The following is an 8,505-nucleotide window of genomic DNA, read 5'->3' on the forward strand; positions in this document are numbered from 1 at the left end:
TTGCATAAAGCTAAAGACGGGAGTTTGTTTTCGCACGAATTTGTGTATAATGTCATCATTACAATACAATACAAAACAAGAGTAATACTAGTAGTAGTATACGTAGACTCCAAGCAGAATATGGAAATAGAATATACAGGAGGAAAACACGTTTTCCACTCAGGTTTAGCGGATCAAAGAGATTTGCTAAAAAAATAAATTTTTTTTTTTTTCTTTGAAACAGAATCTGTGTTGGTTAGGACGATAGGTCTCGCTAGGCCTATACAGAGAAGTAGCAACTATTGGCAAGGGTCCATTTCGAGAAACGCAATGGACAATTTACTCGACCAACAAAATGTGGGGGGATTGATTAAAAATTCTATAGTGTTTTTCCCTCGTTTTTCTCCTCCCTTTTTAGTTGAATTTTGTTACACAACATGGAAGCTCCTTCTTCCTTTGTAATCATAACTCAAGGATCCTTCCATAATACTGAGAATGAGTCAAGCTGCACTTCTGGCCACTAAAAAGAGACGGGCTTTTATGGGCAAGTATTAACGGTTGTTTGCGAGTTGAATATGGTAGCCTTGCCACATATTTATTAATTCCACTGAGAGCCAGCAAACACGCTCAGCCTACTGAAGATGTCACTGATAGATAGATACACTGTACGTCTAGAAACACATGAACCAAAGAACAGAATTCGAAACGACGAGAAAACCTCACGAGTGAACGATGAAATTTGGTCTCGGGCAAAAGCACACACAAATCTCTCTCTCTCTCTCATACACACACACACCACACACACACACACACACACACACACACATATATATATATATATACACTCGTAGAGGACACAATACGAGGAATAAACAAACGCGATTGGGCAAAGTCCATATCACAAATAAAGGATATAAAACATGCTCTGTATCTTAGGACAGGATCCATCATCCAAACATTACGACGAAAGTTCCTGCGTCCTCATTGATTACAACAATTCCTTCCGTCCATTTCCCTAGATTGCCAAGTGGATCAGACATCTGTCCCGAATAGCTATATGTATATGTATATGGTATATGTAGTGTATATATATATATATATATATATATATATATATATATATATATATATATATATATATAGTGTGTGAGTGTGCGTGCGTGGCCGTAGATGAAGCTTATGTCTTTGCAAACTTTTTATAACTCTCCAGCTTAGTCTGACCGTCCACCTGTTTACGAGAACGGCATTTTCCGTGTATGACAAATTCGTTGATCGAAAGGCCCATCTTTTGTTTGGTAACAATGCAATAATTGTATTTTCTTCATCAAAAATACAAACTTCTTCCCGCCTTCGTATATTTCAGCTTCGTCCAGTTGGATTGGGTCTCATCAAACACCATGGATATATTCTTTGGATATTGATAAAAACAAATACCCTATCGGTTTCATCTGCGTCTGCCGTTAATTGGAAACGGTCCCAGCTATATTATAGGAAGGCCATTCAACCAAGAAACAGGCACAGATGGGGATTCCAGCGATGGCTAATTTTGATGCATCCAATTCCAAAAGCTGGGATGGAAGCTGTCAAAAACTGAACAGTAGAAATTGCGAAAGTTATAAGCTTACCTCGTGACACTGCTAGGCATTTTGTTTGCCGGTGGAATTTGTCAGGATACGAATATTAAACAAGGAAATTAATTCTTTAAAAAAAATGAATAAAGGAATATTAATTAGTCGGTGAATTAGTTCAAGTTTGGGCACGACTAGCTTTTCAAACGCCTGCCCATATGTACCTATGTTTACGATTTTTTCATGCACGCTCAAGTGATTTTATCAGGAAAAATAATACTAACAATAACTGGTGTCTACACAGACTGGCCACTTGTTAACAACCCCAGGTTCCCTTGTTCAATGCATTATTAAACGTAACACGATACAAATTCTCATAGTATGCGAAACTGCATATTATTCTTCAGGGGAAGGCATTTGTTTCATTTTTGAAATAGACGAAAGTATGTGCAATTGTATTTTGTGACAGCTGACGTAACTTGCATCCTAATAATTTGAAAATCTAGAGTTATCGTAGCTTAGGCCTATACTATACATATAAAAAATGGAATAGGTAAGTGTAGAGCAGCAGAAATCTCATTTATTCCCGGACGTTTGTCAATGAATGAAATCTGTTGCTTCGACAAACTATCCGTACAGCATCCCAAGCACGCAGGCGCACTGGCTGTGCTGCTGCAAGCAGAACACAAGGCCTTCAGGCACACAGTGCTTGCGATCAAAAATAACAAGAGCAATTTGCTCCGGCAAGAAATGATGTTTGCGGAGAATCTAATTGAAATCAGATGAACAAACGCCAAAATCGAATGCACCAATAAGGGGCTTAATGGAATTCAAATAGAAGTGATCATATCAAATTGGTTCTATCTAAGGGTCATCTTTCTCGAGTGAATTTGCTCTTAACTTATTGAATTATCTTTTTCTTGTGACCTCGGCTCTTATGCCTTAGTGCACTGGACAGGTCTGTTATCATTCCAAGCAGGAAGCGGCATTATTCTCTACTCACGACATTTATTGAATAAGAAAACAACACTTCTATCATTTCAACTTAGCTGTATCCAGGCCAAACAATTTAATGAACAAGTGTAACTTGAACACATAAAGTAATCAATATTATTTTAGCGTAATAACAGCGAAAGATTCAAATCTGGACGCTAATTATGTTAATTATGTCCGTAAATTTTGATACTTATTGCTTGCTCTCTCGCTCTTATGACATTACAGTATATTTATCTCCCCCAACTTTTTTTTTTTTTTACCAAAGCTCTTGCTTTCAGCGAATACATTGTTTGCAATACGTAAACTGTCATCAAAAGTTACCCATTCTATTTGACGTGTTCCAATCCGACATTCCAGTACAATATCTTCCCCATCCATTACTACATTATCTTGCCCTTTTTTACGGGGATGTTTGTAAAAGACAAAGCCAATTGAATCTGCAAACAATATAAACAACTGCTCTGCTGACAGTCTGATATTAAGGCAATCATAATTCCCGTAATTTTTCCAAATCTGACATTCCACGAACAACAGTTCTCAGATATTTAATAGAAGCCCAAATGGGTTTCCTGTTCGCTGCTTTATCAACCTCCATAAAATAATACTCCCCCCGCCCCGCCCCGCCCCGCCCGCCCCGCCCCGCCCCCGCCCCGCCCCCCACCCACCAGCGCCCCCACATCAAAAAACTTTATCATCCCTCGTAAAATCATGCTTGTTAACCCCCCCCCCCCCCCCCCCCCCCCCCGCCTAACATTCCCGGGCTAGCCCCGATTAAAAAAAAAAAAAAGTATTTTTCACCAAGAAGTTTAAAACCACTTCGCAATAGAATGCGACGGAGAGACGAGAGTTAAGACAGGAAGTAGGTAATGATGAAGCGTAATTTGAGAGAGAGAGAGAGAGAGAGAGAGAGAGAGAGAGAGAGAGAGAGAGAGGTTAATGAGAAACTGGACCTCACACAATCACTTGAAGCTGAAGGAGGGAGAAATTCAAAGGCGAGGTTCTCCTGCTGGCGCTGACTCAGCTGTTGCTGCTGCTGCGTCGTCAGCAAATCAAGAAGGAGGAGGAGGAGGAGGAGGTACAACAAGGAGGAGGGAAGAATGGAGATTATCTTCCGTGAGGCTGAATTAGAGACACAGGACTTTTCCAGAGAACAGTCTCAATCGCTCTTCAAGTCCGGGAAGATACTATCGAGGAGGCATGGAAATTCTCTCTCTCTCTCTCTCTCTCTCTCTCTCTCTCTCTCTCTCTCTCTCTCTCTCTCACTAAATCGATTTCCTTTACTTTCTTTCTTCTAATCTAACAATAGAGAGAGAGATCGATTTCTTATTGACTGCACTCATTTCTGAGTTAGCACGAACTTGCACATGCAAAACATGCGTGTTGCTCTCTCTCTCTCTCTCTCTCTCTGTGAATCATATTTTACAAATATGACAGTCGTGGTGGTACCCATCTCACCACTAACTTCAACCTAAGCATTCACTAACAACAAGCAAGTCCTGAAATTTAAATATCTGAGATGTCACGTGAGACTTGAATTGCCAACGCAATCTCCTGAGGAGAGAACTTGATGGATTCCCCTTGCACAAATTCACATTTTCTGTCCGCCTTCAGATCTTAAAAACTACTGAGGCTAGAGGGCTGCAGGTTAATATGTTGATCATCCACCCGCCAATCATCAAACATACCAAATTGCAGCCCTCTAGCCTCAGTCGTTTTCATTTTATCTAAGGTTAAAGTTAGCCATGGTCGTGCGTCTGGCAGCGATATAGGCCAGGCCACCACCAGGCAGTGGTTAATAAAATTTCATGGGCGGCGGCTCATCAGCATTATACCGAGACCACTGAAAGATAAGAGATCTATTCTCGGTGGCCTTGATTATACGCTGTACAGAAAACTCGACTGGGCCGAAGAAACTTCGGCGCATTTATTACTTGTTTAAATGGTGGAGGTCTCTCTGGGAATTCAAGCCACCTCCTTTTACGAACGCTCGAGTAATCTGCTAATGAAACTCTTGGGACAGACTCTGATTTAGCACCGAACTCATCAGCGTCACACATTCTAGAGGTCTGATATTAAACTAATGAGATGCTGCTAAATAGAACGTTCTTATCAACATCATATGAGTCATCATTAATAACTATGGTTTTTTTTCTATTAACATTACTACGGTCATCATCACCATCGCTGCTTTTTGGACTCAGGATTATCAAAATCTTTGTGATTTTTATTTAGAATTTTCGTAAGATAACGTTATCATTACTGGCGATTGTGTAAGGTTATATATTAACATTTTAATTACTGTTACCGCTGCCACTACTGATAGTACACCAATAAGTTCGACATCAAAACGAAATCGCTATTCTCAACAATACTGTCATTATCACCAATACATTTTTCGTTATAAAACATCCGCTAGAGAAGCACATTACTAACGATAAATAAATCCGAGTCAAAGATTGTGTGAATATCATCTAGCCTCGAACTGGCTAAAATAAATCGAGTTTAATTATAGTAGATTCACATCAACCGTGCACTTGATGTCTAGGCCAGTCCCTTACGACGCTCCTGATTGGCTGCTGATAAGCCAATCACAGGGCTGGAAACTCTCAGTCTCTCGAGAGAGTTCACATGGGCAGGATGTATGTTCCACCTCTCCTGAAAGACGTATACCTCAGGAGAAGTGAAATGCAAATCCTACCCATGTGAACTCTCGAGAGACACTGAGAGTTTCCAGCCCTGTGATTGGCTTACAACAGCCAATCATGAGCGTCGTAAGGGGCTGGCCTAGACATCAAATGCACGGTTGATGTGAATCTACTATAACAGAGTCACGTTGCATTAGACTATGAGCAGGTGTCGCGGGGTGGAAGCTGAGGAGCTTAATTGTTCAGGTTGTATGTGGGGCGAAACAAGAATTAAAAAAAGACGAAAGATGTGGGGTAGCATCGTTGGAATCACACGGACTCGAGTGTAGTTGAACTAATAAGTGTTGTCTTGGTCTGTCCAATTCTTTATCGGGAATTCTACTATGAGATTCAGGGCTTCTGTAACACGGTTTTTTGGCAATAACTTTTTATCTATGAATTTCATAGATATAACGCTTATTCAGAATACACTATATCTACACATAAATTTTGACTGTATTCTGCATTACGTAGGTTGAATAAATTTGGTACTTATAATATAAAAGTGACTTTTTTTGAAGACGGGCCAACTTATTCGAACACACTCGTTACGTAACTTATGACAGCATTTCTTCCCTCTTTCTCGATGGATGATTGGCTATACGTAACGAAGGCTATACCTCTGGCAACAATGACAAAAATTTAAATACAAGCTAAGCAGTACACCTTTATGAACTCTGAATCCTCTCCACTGATAATTGTCATAATGAACAAACCAACAAAATATGTTAATACAAAAAAACTTCGATTATTAGTCTAACTCCCAAAATGAGTGTCCTAAGAAATTATAATCTACTTTATAGGTCACAATCAGATTGACAAGATGTAGGGAATAGTTGGTAATTTTCAAAGACATAGTAGACAAGCTTGATTTGATAACTGGTGTATCCAATGTCAAGCAATTTTTATTTATCGGCTATCTACCAATTTACTTAAAAAAAAAAAACAAAAAAAAAAAAAAAAAATAGACGGTACCGTATTTTGGCTTTAAACCTTCACCAATAATTATCGTCAGAATCAAACAAAAACTTCTTTCAGTTTTGCTTCTGAAGATTGAAAAAGAAACCCACACCCCCAATTCAATTTGTAATTCTTGTTTACTTCTAAGTATTACATTAAGTTTTACTCCACACTCGAGTACTTTTCAGGCCCTTCTGTGGCCCATTCTCAAGAGATGTTTGGGATGTTGAGCCTGGGTCAAGGCTAACATCCCAAACATCTCTTGAGAATGGGCCACAGAAGGCCTGAAAGTACTCGAGTGTGGAGTAAAACTTAATGTAAATACTTACTTAGAAGTAAACCAAGATTACAAATTGAATTTGTGGGTTTCTTTTTTCTATCGTCAGAATGATGACTTCATGAGGCTCCACCCACTTTTGGCCTCGTTATAATTCAGGATAACAATGAAGGCTATCATGGACATTGTTGTATTAGAAAATCTAACTTCTGCCTATAAAAATTCATTTCTCGAGTAGTTGTAAGAAGTGCTAAATGATCCTCAGGGATCCCAGCAGTTGGCCTAAACGTTTAATTCATGTATATTGCTGCTATTACTAATTTTGCGGCACTACTGCTACAGTAGTATTACTACGCTAGCACAGATACCCCCACCCACCCAATCTATGTATCGTTCCGCCGTTCATAGTCTTTATATCCAACAGGTCGTACAGACTAAAGAAGAAGAAAAAAAATTATATCGGATGATCCGTTGGTCTGCTTGAGATTTTAGCACATATAAAGCTTGTATTTACTTTGAATAAAAATCTTATTTTGACAAAAATAGTTTATAAAGACTGTTTACATACATCTCCCTCTTTCTCTCTCTCTCTTGGTGCATAGTGAATAGTTAATGGAAATGTTCAAAATCCTGAATGACATTACAAGTATTACAATCACGTTACGCTAAATACAAATCAGACCATAAACATTGGATTTAAACTAGAAACTGAATAATTACCTACTCAGGCATAGTAAGTATGGCCACGGGCTTTCTATTGACTGTATAAAGTTGCAAGTCGTAAGACAAATGCAGTTTTGCAACCACGGGGACAATTCCAAATCCTGTTAGCCATTCTTGACTACTATGGGTTTCAGAGCCGATGGAATAAGGTGAATGGGTTTCTGTCTGGTGGATGGGCGGGGCAACATTTCGTAAAACGATGTTTACCTTGCTTACGTAATGAATGTTTTTCGACTCTTGGCTCGTAATCATTGGCCATGGCGTCGGCTAGATAATTTTTACTCTATAAAAATAAAAATTAAAAAACTATCGGGTTTAGGTTTATTGATAATGCTGACAAAATTTGTGTGTAGTTGTAAAATATACTTATGTCAACTTCAGCTACATCCGATGCTTTGATAAGGAGCAAAATCCAAAAAACTGTGTTACAGAGGCCCTGAATTTCATAGTAGGTGCAGTTCAAGACATGCCTCAGCATCTGCTCTTCTGTCCTGAACACCGTCTCATTCTGTTTCCCAAAATGATCAGTGCCCTGGTATCCGGTATTAAGGCTGAAGTAAAGCTCCATTCTTTGCTATCTCGCCACTTTTAGCAGTCGACAATAATTGCAAGCTCTGCGCCAAGCTATCTTGTCACTTGTATTGTATGGCTTACATAATTCTTGGAAATATACACGAAAAAAGCATCACAAGGTTACCACACGAAAAGATGGATCAGAACACCTTGAGGTGGCTTGGTCATGTGGAAAGACCGGATGAAGGGTGATATAGGCTGGTGGGGAGATCGTACATCCGGCAGTACTATACTGGGAGGAGTAAGACTCAGATGGGGCTGGATATGTGCCGTGAAAGAGGCTCTGGAAAGGGTGGGTCTTCATTGAAGTCCATGGAACGACTGAGTGCTTGGAAGTTGGATGTGAATGGCCTACGCATGTAATGGGGTTCGACGCACTGCTGAGAGGGACCTTTGTTTCATGTGTCTGAAGAGGTTGGCGTTGTGGAAGTTGTCTGCACGCGGATTTCATCCACGAGTTCAAGAGTTAATCGTATATGTATGCATACACACATTTCAGCTATGTGCGTATGCATACATATGCAGGTTATGAACTGCATTCTTCGGATGGAAAGCAATAACCTCATTAAATTCACGTTATTTACACCAGTTAACAAATCTGCAAGCGCTTTCACGAACCATGAGAATTGGAATTGGGAGCAAACTCTCTCTCTCTCTCTCTCTCTCTCTCTCTCTCTCTCTCTCTCTCTCTCTCTCTCTCTCTCTCAATTGTCGCACAACACACCCCGGAAGCGACAGCAAGAGA

General features: G+C 39.7%; 1 protein-coding gene across 2 annotated transcripts in view; it reads right to left on the reverse strand.

Annotated features, from left to right (window-relative positions):
• The window catches only part of LOC135210073 (probable cationic amino acid transporter), a 291,242-nt gene that overhangs the window by 48,805 nt on the left and 233,932 nt on the right, over nucleotides 1-8,505 (reverse strand). The gene's annotated exons all lie outside the window — the stretch shown is intronic.

This window comes from Macrobrachium nipponense, chromosome 39 (assembly GCF_015104395.2).
Source record: "Macrobrachium nipponense isolate FS-2020 chromosome 39, ASM1510439v2, whole genome shotgun sequence".
Classification (NCBI taxonomy): domain Eukaryota; kingdom Metazoa; phylum Arthropoda; class Malacostraca; order Decapoda; family Palaemonidae; genus Macrobrachium; species Macrobrachium nipponense.